A 17054-nucleotide genomic window follows, 5' to 3' on the forward strand; every position below is an offset into this window, starting at 1 on the left:
GTGGAGTGTGCTCTACGGCGAATTGTTAACGTTCTTTTTGCTTTTGCATAGCATATCTGAATGCATTTTTACTATCCACCTTGTAATCCCTGACTTTGATATTGTATTGCCTTTATGTAGTGGAGCAAAAGGAACAAATAGTTGTTTTGCGGAAAGGATTTGTCCTTTCTATATAGTAAAGAATAGCTCTTTTCACATCTAAAGAGTGTAAAGCACGTTCTGCCACAGAATCTGGTTGAGGGATGAACACAGGCAACTCAACAGATTGGTTGATATGAAAGGCAGAAATGACTTTTGGTAGAAATTTAGGGTTGGTCCGCAGAACCACTTTGTTTTGATGTATTTGTAAGAATGGTTCTTCTATGGTTGGTGCCTGAAGCTCACCCTCTCTCCTCAGAGATGTGATAGCTATGAGGAAAGCTACCTTCCAAGTAAGAATTGTATTTCACATTTATGCAATGGTTCAAAGGGTGGACCCATTAGCCTGGTGAGGACAATGCTGACATTCCACACTGGAGCAGGTGGAAGTCTTGGAGGAATGATTCTTTTAAGTCCCTCCATAAATGCTTTGATGACAGGCACTCTAAAAAGAGACAGATGTCTGTTCTGTAGATATGCAGCTATTGCAGCAATATGTAAGCGCATGGAAGAGCACGCTAAATTCGAACGCTGCAGATGTACTAAATAGCAAATGATGTTTTGAACTGAAGTGTCCAGTGGATCTATTTGATTGTTATTGCAGTCTATCACAAATCGCTATCCACTTTGCTGCATAGCATGCTCTTGTGGTAAGACGTTTAGCCTCTTTGATAATTTTATACAGTCTGGCGGAAGATTAAGGTAGCCAAACTCTAAGATTTCAGGTGCCAGATCACAAGGTTGAGATGGCTGGGATCTGGATGTCTTATTTCTCCATTGCTCTGAGTGAGCATATTGGGAGTGAGGTGTAGTTTTTGGCAAGGAACTACTGAGAGCTCCAACAGGGTTGTGAACCACGGTTGTCGAGCTCATGTAGGAGCAACTAGGATTAATGTCAGGGATGCCTGTCTGAGCTTTCGAACCACTAATGGAATGAGTGGGAGAGGCGGAAAAGCGTAGTCAAATATCCCTGACCAATTCATCCATAGTGCATTGCCCTTGGACAATGGGTATGGATGTCTGGATGCAAAGTTTGGGCATTTTGCGTTTAAGTTTGTGGCGAACAGATCTATGTCTGGAAAACCCCACATTTGAAAGAATGGGAGGAGAACTTGAGGGTGGAGTTCCTATTCATGGATCTGTTGTCTTTGATGACTGAGCAGATCTGCAATCTGATTGTTTACTCCTGGAAGGTGTTCTGCCAGAAGAAACATTCTGTGATGTATTGCCCATCTCCAGATGGTCTGTGCTAGTTGTGACAGCTGGAGAGACTGTGTCCCCCCTTGTTTTTGTATGTAGTACATTGCTGTCATGTTGTCTGTACGGATCAGGACAGCTTTGCCTATTAGATGAACTTGAAACGTTTTGAGCGCTAGAAAAATTGCTAGCAGCTCTAGATGGTTAATGTGTAGCTGCAGGCTCCACATGCCCTGAATTGTATGTGTTTGGAGATGAGCGATGCGTCTGAATTTAGCACCATCTGTGGAACCAGGTCGACGAAGGGCCGCTCTTTTGAAAGGTTTTGTGTATTCCACCACTGCAGAGAGCAATGGGTGCCGCCGTCCACCAACACTAGATCCGATAACCGACTCTGAGCCTGGTTCCACTGACGGGATAAGCACTCTTGAAGGGGACGCATGTGAAGTCTTGCGTAAGGGACTATTAGTATGCAAGACACCATCATCCCTAGTAACTGCATGAACACTCGAGCTGGCAATGAGTGATGAGACTGAAACTGGCAGATCAGAGTCTGCATGTTGTCGATTCTGGCCGGACTGGGGTAGGCCAAAGCCTTTTGTATATTTATTGTGGCTCCCAGATACACCTGTGTGTTGGATGGCTGTAGATGAGACATGGACAGGTTTACTGTGAATCCAAGATCATGGAGCAACTGCACTGTTTTGTGAGTGTGACTAAGACAGCTTTTTTGCGAGCTGGCTTTTAAGTGCAAGTCGTCCAGATATGGGAAGACGTGAATGTGTTGTCTTTGAAGATGAGCTGCAACTACTGCTAAGCATTTGGTGAAAACTCTGGGTGCGGTTGTTACTCCAAATGGGAGCACCTTGAACTGATAACTCTGTCCTGCTACTAGGAACCTTGGGTATTTGCGATGAGCAGGATGTATTGGGATATGGAAATAGGCATCCTTTAAGTCCAGAGTGGACAGGAAGTTGCCTTGTTGAAGGAGTGAAAGTACTTGTTGTAGAGTGACCATGTGCAAGTGGTCTGATTGAATGTATAGATTGAGTTCTCTGAGGTCCAGTATAGGCCTGAGAGATCCACCCTGCTTGGGAATTAAGAAGTATTCCTTTACTTCGGTTCCTTGATGTTTTAATGGACTGCATCTATTGCTCCTTTTTCTAACAGAGATTGAACCTCTTTTTTTTTTTTTTTTTTTTTTTTTTAGAATGGTGAGATGTTCTTGTGACATTGCATGTGATTTTGGAAGAATGTTTGGGTAGGTGTCTGTAAGTTCCAGGTAGTAACCATATTGGATAATTTGTAGAATCCATTTGTCTGAAGTGATGGTGTTCCAGACAGGTACAAATTGAGAGAGACGTCCCCGGACAGGAGTGGCATGATCGGAGGGTAGTGGAAGCAAGTCACTGTTTGGTATTAGCGGGGGAAGTGCGTGTGGAGTTGCCTCGGCCTCTTCCCTTACCATTATTTCCCATAAAACCTCTTTTAAAATATCCTCTTGATGAGGGTGATTGATTGTTGCCCTTGTAGGAGGAGGAGGAGGGATTTTCTGTGGTAACAGTTTTGGAACCACCCCTGTAAAAGGAGTCGCAAAATGAAACCTCTACTAGCAGGTAATTGTAAAGCCCCCATGGACTTTACGACCTCAGTGTCCTTTTTCATTTTCTCCAGCGAGGTGTCAACTGCGGGACCAAAGAGGTGTTCCTGGTCAGGCCTGTACCTCAGGTTTTAAACCTGATAAATTTTAACCATGCTTGTCTGCGTAGCAACACGCTTGTGTTTACTGCACATGCTGCTGTGTCTTCATCTAATGCGCTTTTGATGGAGGTATTGGTAATGAATTTTCCTTCTTGAATGAGATCATTTGCCTTAGCTTTATGCTCATCAGGCAGATATTGGATACGTTTTTCCAACTCATCATAATGAGCTCTATCATATCTGCCTAGCAAAGCCTGGGCATTGACAATGCGCCAGTGATTAGCCGCCTGAGAAGCTACCCTTTTACCAGAGGCATCAATTAACTTTGACTCTTTATCAGGAGGAGGGGCCTCACCTGTTTCTGAATTTGCTCTTTTACAAGCATTAGAGACCTCCAAAGAGTCTAAGGGCAGTTGACCGTTGGATGTAAGCAGGGTCAGTAGGTGCTGGTTTATATTTTTTCTCAACCCTGGGCGTGATTATTCTTGCCCCGACAGGGTCTTTGAAAATTTCATCTGCATGCTTAAGCATCCCCTTAAGCACTGGTAAAGTTTGTGTTGTTTTTTGAGTGGAGCTTAATGTCTCGAATAAGAAGTCCTCCTCTAAAGTTTCTTTATGTAATTCTACCCCATGATAGTGAGCAGCCCTATTAAGAAGCTCAATATAACCTATATAATCAGGAGGTGATGGCCTTGATGGATACGAATCAGGGTCAGTGTCTGTATGTGGATCAGTATTATAATCCTCCCATGGATCAGCATCTTGTGGCCTGTTGTCATCCCCATCCCTCTCATCCTGTGAGTCAGGTGACAGTGGTGAATTAGTGTGGGTAATAAGTAGGTGAGGATTAGTAGGTGAAGGAGGTGGAATATCAGGTGGTGATGGGTTTGTACCCATATTCCTTTTCTTTAGTGGTATATGATGCTCATCCTTATGTGCCAATTTCCTTTTTTCAGGTAATTTGGCATGAATATATCCAGTATCTGGGTTGATAACCAGTACTTTTTGTTTTGAATCCGGAGGTGGAACATCGGACCGAAAATCTTTTGTTGGAGTCTTTTTCCCTTTAGTTGTAGTTTCTGCATCAAGAGTTTCGGCTCCGAACTCTTTGGCACCAAAGATTTAGGCTTGGACAAAGATGGTGGATGGACCTGCTTGGTTTTCGGCGCCAAGGATTTTGGTTCGGTGCCGCTAGGGGGCCGACTCAATCCCGAGCCGGAAGGCTTTTCTTTGTGTTTTGGAGCCGGGCCCGCAGGCGGTGTGCCGACTTTATCCCGCAGGCAGAGGAAGGACCGGAGCCTTTTTAGATTTGGATGTTGGGGCAAGGGGGTTTCTGTACTCACGGTACGTTGACCCGGTGTAACTTGCTCCTCTTCTTCCATGTCAGAGTCAGCTTCGGACACGGAGACATGTTCTTCTTCCTTGGCTCCTAGAGGGTGTACTTGGTCGGAATCTTCTCCGAAGATGTCCGGTACGGAGCCGCCTTGTTGTTCCATTTCAGGACATCGAGCCCGACGGTCACGAAGCGTCTTCTTCGATCAAAACGATCAGCATGCGTCACAGTTTCTCTCATCATGTTATGAGGAAAAACAAAGATTGCACACTTTGTGCAGGTCGGTACGCAGAAATTTGGTGCAACACCCAAGACAGAGCTTGAATGGAGTTCGTTCCATCGACTGCTAGTGAGCCCGGCGCAGGTAGGCCCAACAGCCCTCCACGAGTTTTCCGATTGATTCAAAACGATACACAGAGAATAGGAAACGTGATCGAGAAACAATACCATCGAGGGTAGTGGATTGCGCGTCGAAGGGAACCTGAGAAACTGTGCCGAACCGGAGTGCAGCAATTCATATCCGAACCCGATGGCGGAAAAAAAACAATCTAACAATGGAGTCAATGCCCATGCACACTATCACCGAACGGAGGAGTCACCTACCTTGTGACTGGAAAAGACTTCTTCAAACAAAAACGAAGTGCAAACATCCGGACCCAACACTAGATGGCGGGGTATGCACAGCATGTGATCTACAGCTCACATGCCTCAAACCTATTTTTTCCAAAAACAGTAAATGCTGCTCGTGAAATCAGAAAAATCATACCTTTAACACAGCGGAAAATTTGTACAAATTATTTTTACTTTGAAATAGTCTAGCACTTGAGTGTCCAAACTGGTAAAAACTATTCGGTTCCCGTAAAATCCAAAGAAAACAGTAGACATATTTGCTGAGATGTGAGCAACAGAGCAAAACACGGCTGATGCAGGTAATCTCCTGAAAGCTGCAACCGACGCACATGTCAACAGCAGTCAAAGCAGGCCTAGCAGATGTTAACACCTGCTTGTTCATGGAAGTATTTCTTTAATGTTAACTATAGTCAGGGCCAGTGGATTTTTGCATAATTGTAGATTTGTCGCATTTGCCACATAATCCAGCATCTGCTGCATAATCTGCAGATTTGAACCCAAAAAATTTGTTTCTAGCTAACACGGTTCAAATTTTGTTAAAACACAATGACACGTGTTGCTCCGCAGTGGAAGGGCCTTTGCAGAGGGTGACTGGTCAACTTTCTGTGGCTTATTGCTATATTTGGGTGTTAATCTGGCACAAATGCCCAGACAGTGTTAACAAGTTTAAAACTGACTAAATAATAAAGTTATACTACTACAAAATTTGCCGCATAAGTTGCCTTTTCTTTGCGCATACTATACTCAACCCTGCTGCATGGTTTAATCCTCCCCTGCCACAATATTCCAGTGGCCCGGACTATAGCTTCCAATTGACCTTTGACATTTGGCCATCGCTTTACTCAGCCATCTGGCTAAGGTAGATGGAAAAAACACCTTCTACATAAAATGATCAAGTCCAGCCAAGACACAATCAATAACCGCAACATCTACAATGTCAAGACCTTGCAGGTAACGTATTTAAGGCTTTGACTTTCTATCGTTGAGTGCTAGAAGAATAGTCCGCTTTTTAAGCTAGGCTTGGCAATGAGAGTTGAGTTGCTATGTCCCCTTTATTGCTCCAATGTGCCACAATATTAGTGAATTAGACGGAGGAGGCAACCAGGTAGAGAAAACACAAAGGAGGCTGTGGTACGAACTTAAGGACGAGCAGCTGCAATGTCGTGAATTTAAAAGGTGAGGGGTGACAGCGGCAGAATGTTCCTGTCTTCTTTTGTTGTCTGTGCTCCTGAGGACGGCCATATTTAAAGGCGAGCTGCCTGTTTGGCGAATCCTGAGTCACTGGCAGCCATGACAGGGAAGGGTGGACATTGACATGGCGGTGGTAGGAGGCAGACGTCTATGTAGACCCGACTGCATGAAGCGGGTCACTGCTCTTGCCTTAACACAGCACAAGGCACGCTATTCTGCCTGCAAATGTTATGATCTCTGCAGAGGATCCTTTGTTCGCTGTGCTTGGGTGCCAGGAAACACGGGTTTCAAGACAACACATTTGAGTAAAACATCATGGAGGAGAGAAATCCACAACAAAGAGAGATTTGCAAGGACTATTAGTCATGGAGGTGGGGCATCGTCAATGTCGTTTTCTGCGCGGAACTCTTGCTACTGAATTGCAAACAATTGAACAAAGGAATTTTACATAGGAGAAATCATTTAGACACCTCTCAGGAGCAAATACAAAATACCCATTATAGGAAAACAAAGAAAAAATGTGAAGCACCCTTTAAAAAAAACTTCAGTTATCTAGCAGCACATTGGAAACACTGAGTAAACATCTGGCACCCTGAAATTCGTTTTCAGAAGCTGACATTTGAATGATAATCCTTTAGCAAGAGGTCACAAAACATCTGTCTAAATCCCCATCAGCTATTTTGTTCAACAATGCTCCCTACAGGAAGTGACAGTCTGTGCTAAAAAATAACCAGATTCCTCGGACAAAACTATATTCCCATTCAGTAAAGACCACATTATTTCCCACGATGCATTTAGGGCACAAAAATAAGGAAGCCTTAAGGATCGTTTCGAAGGCTAAACATTCACAACAGTCAAAATCTAAATGATTTAAATAATGATCGAGTTTGTAAAGCGCGGTACTGCGAAATGAAAACCCTATAAACATTCACTACCTGAGAAGATGCCCCAGGTGCTATACATAGGGTCCGTCCCAAAAATGTAATCACCCCGCTGCATGGGTAAATGTGAATGCTTGGTTGTGTCGCCATACCAGCAGGATTCAATCATCTTTTTCATGCCAGAGGGCTTTACTTGCCACCAAGCATCCTCACGAATTACCCCTAACCCCAAGCCCGTCCTGTGCGCTCCCCTTCACAGCAATAGGTAATTCAGGAGAAATGACTGCATTTATTCAAGCCTTTGTCTCCCCTTTCAGTGACATTTTGAGTATCCTTTGAGCATCCATTGAAGGTGCTCACCTCCAACCTACGCAGCTGATCCTGGATCCGACTTTATATAAAGACATCTTCACTTAGGACCGCTCCGCAACATCCCTTATAATCGTATACGGAAGAACTGACTTGTGGATCAATCCCACCAGCTCATCACAGCTCATTCCCCCCCGGACTTTAACTCCATGCGAGTTTAAACACTTTCCAGCCCAATGTACGACACAAGGTCTCACTCTCTAAATTCACAGATCATGTATGAGGCTCGTGGGCACCGGCGCTTGAATCCAGGCGGACACGGCCTCATCTCCTGGCCGCAGCACAAAGTACTTCCGGTTAGCCTGCCCCCGCTTCTGTGTGGTGAGCCCCCTGACACTGTGGATACTGCTGTTTATGGCCTTGAAGAAATCCTACAACCCTTTACTTTAAAGGGCTTTTTTCCTCTCGGAGGAGCAATTTGCCAAATTGATGAAAAACTGACGGAGAAAATGATCCAAGGTCGAATTATTTCTTACCTGTGCAGGTCCACGTGAATTTGTGAGTGTTCTGGTTGTGTTACCTGGGCCAAGAGTACGTTTCTGGGTCTAAAGAGGGCAATATGTGATGTATGGTGCAGGATTAAACTCTGGAATAGGTAAAATAGGTATGACATCATGCACATCAGCCGTGGTGACGGGAACGAAGTCTGTGCACTTTTAAATGTTGAAAGACAATGAAAGAATAACATGTGTGGCACGCATTTGGAAGAAAGACTGCGATTTCAGGAAAAAAAGGATCGCTTTAGGGAACAGTGAGAAAAATAGGCCAAGAACGTGTCCTACAAATGCGACCCATCCATAAAAACCTTCCCACTTCAGAAACCTATACACTAAGAGCACACAGATTCCTGCATGGAAGAAGAAACAAGGATGCAGTTGCCTTGGTTGGGCTTTCTCAGTCCAATCTTCATATCATAACCTCAAAGAAAGGGCACCGGGCTCTGTTACGGCCGTGCCATTTTGCCATACGGATCCATGCAGAGAAAAGCTCATGAGATGTAATCTAAGCAAACACGTAGGAGTAGCCATATGGCGTGCCAGGGCAAACCAAATGAACGCTCTACAGCATCCTGAATGGACTGTAGATGTCTGCTGTAAGTATGCTTCACCATACTTTTTTAGCACAAATTTCTTTTCCGCATGCATTCTTGGACTGTGTCATCAAGTGAAGCAGGTGGAGAGGACAGGAGTCTCGAGCTGGTAAAGGTGTGGCCCTTAGGGCTTGATGTTTTTATGGTACATATTTTACAAATTTACATTTTGTGCAGTTCAATATCCCCCATACCTCCAGACGGGTACGCGACTATGGGAATTCTTGCACCTACTACGCAGATGATACTACGCAAGTCCAGCCACCATGCTCTTAAAGAGATGGAGAACACAGATTTTACAATGCTGGGGGAGAGGGTCGCGTTAGATTCCCGAAAATCCCCAGAACTGAACTCAGTAAAGAGTTCCATAGACGTAAGGTCCAGCCTGGGTCATGGGCTTGAAAAGGAGATGCACTGGAGGAGCAACTTGCACAGATGGGTACGTGCCACCTGCTACAAAGCGCTTAGAATGAGGAATCCATATGTTAAAGTAAAGCACCATTTCAGCTGTAAACTGTGGAGGCAGAACCAAGTCTGTGGATTCACTTGTCAAGTTATGTCTTGAGTGCAGACATTTGAAGATCTTTTAGGACGCCTCTTCAGAGTTTGATAATGTTCCTATTTTTACCTTTAAGAGTTCAAACTTCTAGACGTAGGTGGTAAGTGGGCGGAAAACACAATTTGTCACAGCTCTGCACCACCCTACAGAGACACATGATGGGAAAGAGCTCACATGTTCTCTCCCAATCAATCAATCAATCAGGTATTTATAAAGCACGCTACTCTCCCGTGATGGTCTCAAGGCGCTGCAGTACGTGAGGTTTTCTCTAGTACTTTAGAGGTTTGTCACATTTTCATGAATCACAAGTACACCTTATAAGCGCTTTGAGATTTTAGAAAATTGGAGAATAACAGGTATTATATTATCATTTTTAGGAGTCTGGGCTCAGGCACTGGATTTAAAAAACTTGCGTTAATGAATACAACCATTCCAATCGAGGAGCTACCAGCCATCTAATTCTGGCACGAAGGAGAGAGCCTTGGAAGGGCAGTTTAACACCACAGGTCGCATTATTTCCTCAGCTGTTCCTTTGAAAGGTAGTCCGCCCACAACACGAGGTTTTCACTGTAGCTTCTAAAGGCAGCACAGAGGCTTTGGAAACACAAGTGGAACCGGTTCAACTAGATGGTCGGAAATACAGCCATAAACAGTCAGAGGGACGTACTTGAAACAATAACTGCAGGGCAATTAGGAACTGCAATGCAAGACCAGACGCCATGTTTATGTTTTTCCACTGCAGGCATAATGCCATGTACAACTGTTCAGCTTCTTGGCTGCTCTGTGTAGGTCACTCTTACGCACTTCTCCTACCAACCAAAACTGGCATTTACTGTATTAAAAAGAGACCTCCTCACCCACTTCTGGGCTCCAGGTCTGCCAGCATCTGAACAAGCCAAGTAACTTGAGTGAACAGTAAATTCTACTTAAACTTAACGGTTTCATGGACTGTGGATACAGTAGAGTGCCGCGTGATGTTGAAGTATCCGCCAAAGGTGAGAGCGGATCAGAGGGCCTCAGGAGAATCTCATCACCAAACGATAACTATTGGACTCCATATCACTATGAAGTGTATAGGTGTCGGAGTTACAAACCTGGCTAGGCTGGAATGGTTGTATGAGATACCATACATGCAGAGAAACCAATTATTCTGCATGCGAGCAGCTTTCTTTTGCAACAAGTGTGTTTTGGCCCTTTCTCATGTCCTGAAACCTTCCCTCCAGCCTCCCTTCACAATAAATGGGCAGGAGTTTCTCAGGATGTCACGTTTGTAGGAGTCATTTTTCCATCCCCGTAACCTGTGCTGCATACGGTATCTTGGGTAAAACTTTGCGCAATTCTTTTCAAAACTTGAGAGGGTGGAGCTAGGCAGACCTCAATCTATGACGGCAACCCTGTAAAAAATTAAAAAAATTTAAATCATTTAAAAAACAAAAAAAAACAAAGAGGAAGCAGAGGTGCAGCGGCTAGCGCCATGTGGTACTTAAACTGGAAAACAGCAAACACGAAATCCCTAGAACTTTCATCGCAAGTCAGGGGTTTCCCAACGACTATAATCAATAGAAGAGTAAATTAAGTTACATTCAGTCGATATTCCTATGCAGATGTTTTAGCCCATCAAAGTAGTTTAAACAAATAGATATTCTGGCTCGTTTCTTTTGGTTTGTGAGGCACCACTGGCTTCAGCGCTAGGGCAAAGGGAAAGCTAGGCATGTTCTTTCTACAGGTCGGCATTACCGGAATTCGGAGACTTGGGAATGGAATGTTTAGAAGCAGCTGGGAAATGTTATGAGTATTTCATCTGGTAGAGGTGTATTTCTGCACCACCAGGACTTTTACCCATGTAACATTTGTTTTAGTCTAGTAGTGGCAGGAGAGATGCAATGCAGCATGGGTTAAGGAGGTTGAAATAGCCTGGAGGAGCTTTCCTATCAAAATGATTGGATGTGAATGAAGGTCCTTTTCAATATGATATTGAAGTGCTTTTGAGGAAAGGACCCTTTTGTTTTGATTGAAATTGTGCAATGCCATGAATGAGCCATAAATAGATTTGTTTTAATTTTGAAAGTTCAGGGTAGCACATTTTGGGGTTGGAGTGTTTGGTTGTGAGGATCCTCAGAAGAGCAACTTATTCTCTTATTTCGCAGGCAAACCACTGAGCATTAGGAAGACAAACACGAAAGGAAGGCGGGAACAGATCTGTTGTCTGACAGTGGTCTCAAGGTTCTTCAAAGGCAGGTAGAAAATGAAGGCAATTTGAAATGGAGAAAGACAAGTAGTCCCAGAGCTACTCCCCAACTTTTTTTCTCTGTTGATTCAGCGAGCATCACAAGACTTAAAGGTCTATCTGGAAATTCCACTATAGAAGGAGATCATTGGGCATCTTATGATGAGGGCAGCTGATAGAGCCTTTATGACCGGTATGAAGCAGTGGAATTCCACTCATCGTACCCCCCGAAGCCGTGAAGGAGCACACTGCTCTTCCTGTGACAGTGACCTCTAGCTTGATGCCAGTGCTTCAGCCACAGATTGACGGCATCAAGGAGAACAGTGATGCGGAATCAAAGCAGAGGTTGGCCTCCAAGGTCACAGGAGTAAAAATGGGAACATGTTGCAAAGAGGAGGGAGGGAACTAACAGCAGGTCACAGAGGGCAGTTTCTACCTGGTAAGATGTGAGTGAGCAGCAATGAACTACCACATCAGGCTATTGTTTTCCAGAGAGACAGACACATGCACAGCCACATATGCGTGAGCAGAAAACTTTGTGGGCATTGGCTGTGGCTCGTAGAGCTCTTCTGCTGGGTATGGGTAAAAGAAAAGTGAAGACCCTCAGTAAGCTAAAGAATAAATTTGATAAAATAACATGTCAAGTAAAAGGTACTGAACGGAGGTAAGCCTCCAGCGCAAAGGAAGTAGAGATCACCTTAGCAAAACCAATATGAGGCAAAAGGTAGATGGGGGAACCTGCATGTTGCTGCGTTAGGGGACAAATTTAAGAGCCTGACCAGCAGGGTTTTGTGGAGTTGAGGGGATGATAAAGAAAATGGGAGGAACTATGGGTTCGCTGGAAACAGAATACAACTACCTTAAAGAGTGGAAAAAGAATTTTGCAGAATTTCTGCACATAAATAAGCTGCATGAAGAGCAATGTATATTGCCCAACAATGGTGACAAAGATCAGGATCCTGGAGGCCAGCCCATATGACAGAATTTAGAACTGCAAAGCCCAATGCAGTATTTTCTGAAAAAAACACAGGGCCCAAAAATGTGGCCCAATGCAGACTAAATGCCAATGTTAATAAATAGAGAATTCTGACTCCTTGGAAGAGGCAAGATAGAACACAAGGCAGAGAAAGGCAGATGGTTGTGGCAAAGTATTAGAGACACTGCGTGCAGAATCAGTAAGAGATAAGGTGCTTAAAGGGGAAACTACAACTGAACACCTAAAACAGGAACTATTGAGAACGTGTTAAAAAAGCTTACTTCAGCCCCTAAACTAGTAACAAAAGGGGGGAAATAGAAGAGATCAATAATTTCTTAATGGAGCTGCAGGTGAAAACTGCTGTTTTGGAATTGTACAAGCTTAGGGTCAAAAACTAAAAGAAGATGTTCATGTTTACAGTAATGGAGTCTGCTGCACATTAATTCGGGGGATAGCTGAGCTTGAAGGACTTCCAGCTGATCTTTTATGGTTAACAATTCAAGTGATTGAGACTTTCTGTTCATATTAGTTTGTAAGAGTGTAACACATTCTAATCTAGAGAAGTTAATAGGAGTCAGTCATTTTCCATTCTGTACTTGTTTCCCATTTCACTCCAATGGATGGGGACTAGGTATGGAAAAGGAGGTGGTTTTCCGCTTCTTAAATGGCCGAAAAAAAGGTTTCTCGCTCCTTTTACCTCCCACTACAAGGAAGTGACAATTTATATATTAGATGGAAAGACAAAGCATGCTTGTTTCATCGCTAGAAAAATTAATATCTTGTATACTACAGTTTGGGATAGTAATTCTACCACTTTCTCAAGGAAGACTTTGGCCTTAGTCTAATGCTGTTGTGGTGGATTACCTGTTCTGGTGGATGTCCAGCAATTGACAAACAGAAGACCTATGTAGCTGGGACGAAGTCAGTGGAGTTTACAGACAGTGCCTGACAAGGAGGAGATTGAGGCGGTGGCCGTTAGTGTGGACGCAGGCCAAGAATAAGAGGAACTGATCATGAGAAAGGATGGGGTTTTGGGGTGCCTAGGAGATCCACTCAGTTAAAATAAACAAAACGAATGTGGATCATGTATAACCATAAATAAACAACTCAGTATCATATAGGGTAAGATGGGCAAGCAGCGGGCTGGTAGAAGGGAATTATCAGAAGATACAGGAGAGATATAGGGAGTGAAAGAGGGCAGAATACGGAGAGAGTGAGAAAGAGCAAAAGCAAAACAGAGAGAAAGTATATGTGCATTACAAAATCTGGTTCAGGGATGAAGCAAAAGGACCACTCACACAACTCTGTACCTCCTTTAGTCCTTTTCAGAATTACACAAGCAAATATGAGTGGGGGAGGAGGGCTAGAATGAATCAAGAGAGTTGAGGGGCATAAAGAGACAGTAAGAAAAAAGGCCAGGGAGGTGGAAATATAGAGATGAGAGAAAGTGCAGTCTACTTTGCCTATTTCACTACATGCTATAGGTCTGGAGGAGGCCATTTTGGTAATTTCAGCCTCCCACCACTCCTCTAGAAATAGACCCCAGTGCCGGGTGACAGGTTAACAGGAATGCATCCAAGCATTCCTTCCATCTCTTTGTTGCAGTCAATGCACTAGAGTGAAACATGTGTGGATCCAGTGCTCCTGTACCATAAACCCCAAGCTATCTCTCACTTATAAGGCCTAAGCAGACCAAAAATCATCATACGCTGATATGTGTTTCCATGCAGCAGGAGTCTGGCCAGGAAGATGTGGCTTGCCTGTTCTAAATGGAGCAGTACCTACACTGATTTAAATATGGCTGAACTGTCCAGAGTTACACAGTGGGTGAAAAAAGATGGATCTGAATGCGGCCCAAGCAAGGTTGGGAAAGTGATGGGAGAAAGAAGAGAGGTGCAAGTACAGATCACAACTGCTGTCTAGTTTGTCAGTTTCTTTGTCCTGAATAATGCTGTGCATCAAAAGAAAATGCTGGCAGCAAGTAAGTGTAAGGAAGATATGTGGCCTAGGGAATACAAGGACTCAGAAGGCATGAGCTATAATTAAGAAAGACAGGACTTCTTAGTCAACAATTTCCCCTACTCTTAAAAAATGCATTCTTCTATCATGCCCACAATATCTCACAGTGCACAACGCTGAGCGTTCGCCTTCACATGCATGGGTTGAAAGGTTACATGAGCAACACAAACACAAAGTAGTAGAAAATACATTAGAAATAAAGAATTTCAAAATCAGAATATTGGGCTAAGAATAAACAAAAATCAAAATGTTATAAATCCTGTAATTATCTGCTTGTAGTACTGTAGTGTTGGGCTAAGATATTATAATTTAGCTTTCTTCAAAGAAGGTTTGAGCCATGGGTTGTGCTGTGACTCCTCCCTTAGTCCACAATGCACATTGGCACTGACTCCACCCTAGACTTTTTTTCCACTCCGCGAATGAGAGCTGAAAGTGGAGTGTAGAGTAACACTAATGTGATGTGCCATTGTAAATTGTCAAATAAGTAATATGTGATAAAGGTAAACGTGTCATCACTGCCAGCTTCCGGGGAGGAGGGTGGGCACATGTGAATTTACAGCACTACATGCTACGAACTGATGCTTTCAGGCTAAGTAATATTTCCATTCATAGCATGTTTGGCTGAACACGCTTGTATTGACTGTAAAGCAATTACCTCCTCAGCAGTGCCTAGAGGGCAGATGATGCAGATTTTGGGAGCATGCAGATGTATGGAACAATGTTCGCAACAGTTTGGCCAACCACAGCCTGTTGAAAGGCTACTATGTCCACACAGACATTCTTTGTCAAGGCGTGTGGCATTGACCAGGCAGGTGACTTGCAGAAGTCTGCTAAAGGAACGTTACATAAGAAAGCCATGTTAGCCCCCTTTGTGAGTGTAGAGTGTGCCCTGGGAGGTATAGTGAGAACATGTTTAGCTTTGGTGCAGAAAGTCTCAATACACTTGATAATCAACTTTTCAATGCCTGCCTTGGAAATGGGGTTACTTTTATAGGGTTTAGCAAAAGCTACACAAAAATGGTTAGTCTTGCAGAAGGAGTTAGTATATCAATACAGTACAAAAGTGGCCGTTTCATGTAATAAGCACTTTCTGCTACCAATTCCGGTTGTGGAAAGAAAAGAGGCAAGCTCAATAGTCTGGATGATGTGGAACGGCGAGATTAACTTGGGTAAAAATATTGGATTAATTCGAAGGTCCTTGTGCACTTGAATGAATGGTTCTTGAATAGTGAGTGCTTGCAACTCACTGAAATGTCTGAGTGAGGTTATGGCTACAAAAACACTTTACAGGTTAGGCTGAAAGAAAGGAGGGGTTTAAATGGGGGTCTGATAAGTCTTGTGAGAACTATGTTAAGGTTCCACCTTAAGGGACTGCGGAAGTCCTTGGGGATATTACCCTTTTAGGCCTACCATGACCGCCTCAACTACAGGAATTTCGAAGAGGGATTTTTTCTCCCTAATTTGCATGTATGCTGTGACAGTGGATAGGTGAAGACGTATGGAGGTACATGCTCTTCTGTAGGTGAAGAGAAGTAGATGATGTCTTGAATACTGGTTTGAAAGGGTCAACTCTAAGACCTCCGGTGCTAGGTTGGTAGGTTGAGCTATTTCAGGTCTACGTTCCTGATTTGGCAGTGTTGCTGCAGGAGAAGGTCTGGCCTGATCAGTATAGGTTTTAATGGGGATTGATGGACATCTCCAGGTTTGATTGAGAGCCAGGGCTGTGTGGCCCAGGATGGAGAGACTAAGATGCGGGTCATGGACACCTGCCTATCTTCCTCGCCACATACTGGATTAGTGGGAGAGAAGGAAAGGCAAATAATTCTAAGCAGATCCTCCAAAGAGTATTGAGAATGGATTGTGGATGTGGATACTTGGAAGTGAAGCTTGGGCATTCTGAGTTTTCTGGGATGGCGAACAGCTTGATGGCTGGGGTTCTGCACCTCTGGAACTACACTCATGGACTTCTTGATGTGTCCAGCTTAGCACATACGCAAAGTTCGCACCCAGCCCGGCTAGAGCCCTTTTAACAGGTGTATCTTGTTGCAGATTGCCCAGTGTCAGATGTATTGTGATAGTGCAGACAGTTGGTGGTAAAAACTTCTCCCTGGCTTCTGCATGAAGTACATGCTTGTCGTCGTACATCTTTATGGGTACTACTTTGCCCTGAACTGAACTTGAAAAAGGTTTTCAGGACTAGAATTAGAATTTCAGAATATATTTTTATTGTTTAGTTAATTAAACCATAACAATATACCAATAAATCAAAAGACATAACACCATTAAAATGTACATTAAATTATGTGTGTTAAAAGTTACAGGTTGCATCGGTACCATAAACATTCAGTTAGGGTGTATAGAATCTAAGTCGGTGAGAATGCAAAGGATAACGAAAAAAGGACGCAAGACAATCTCTAAAGTGCCGTCGTGCTTCACCCATAACCATGTTATGATGCTTCTCGTGTCTAAAACTAAAGATTTTACTAAATGACAGTTAGTCAATGGTTCATAAATACACAGGGTATACATAATAGTTAAGCTAAACAATGCATAGGATGATGAAAAAGAGACACAGGCCATAGTATCTAAAGTGCTGTTGAAGATGGCCACTAGCCATGTTTTAATACTTTCTCGTAGTTAACATTTTTATTAGATGACAGTTAAGCGGTGGGCCATTCAGTTCGAGACATTTTAATACTGCAGTTCTACAAGAACAAATGCCTCTTGCGTTGAATAATTTCTT

At 43.5% G+C, this 17054-nt stretch overlaps 1 protein-coding gene across 1 annotated transcript in view; it reads right to left on the minus strand.

Annotated features, from left to right (window-relative positions):
- DAPK1 (death associated protein kinase 1) overlaps positions 1–17054 on the minus strand; it is a 568454-nt gene that overhangs the window by 157545 nt on the left and 393855 nt on the right. The gene's annotated exons all lie outside the window — the stretch shown is intronic.

This window comes from Triturus cristatus, chromosome 2_1 (genome assembly GCF_964204655.1).
Source record: "Triturus cristatus chromosome 2_1, aTriCri1.1, whole genome shotgun sequence".
Taxonomy (NCBI): Eukaryota; Metazoa; Chordata; class Amphibia; order Caudata; family Salamandridae; genus Triturus; species Triturus cristatus.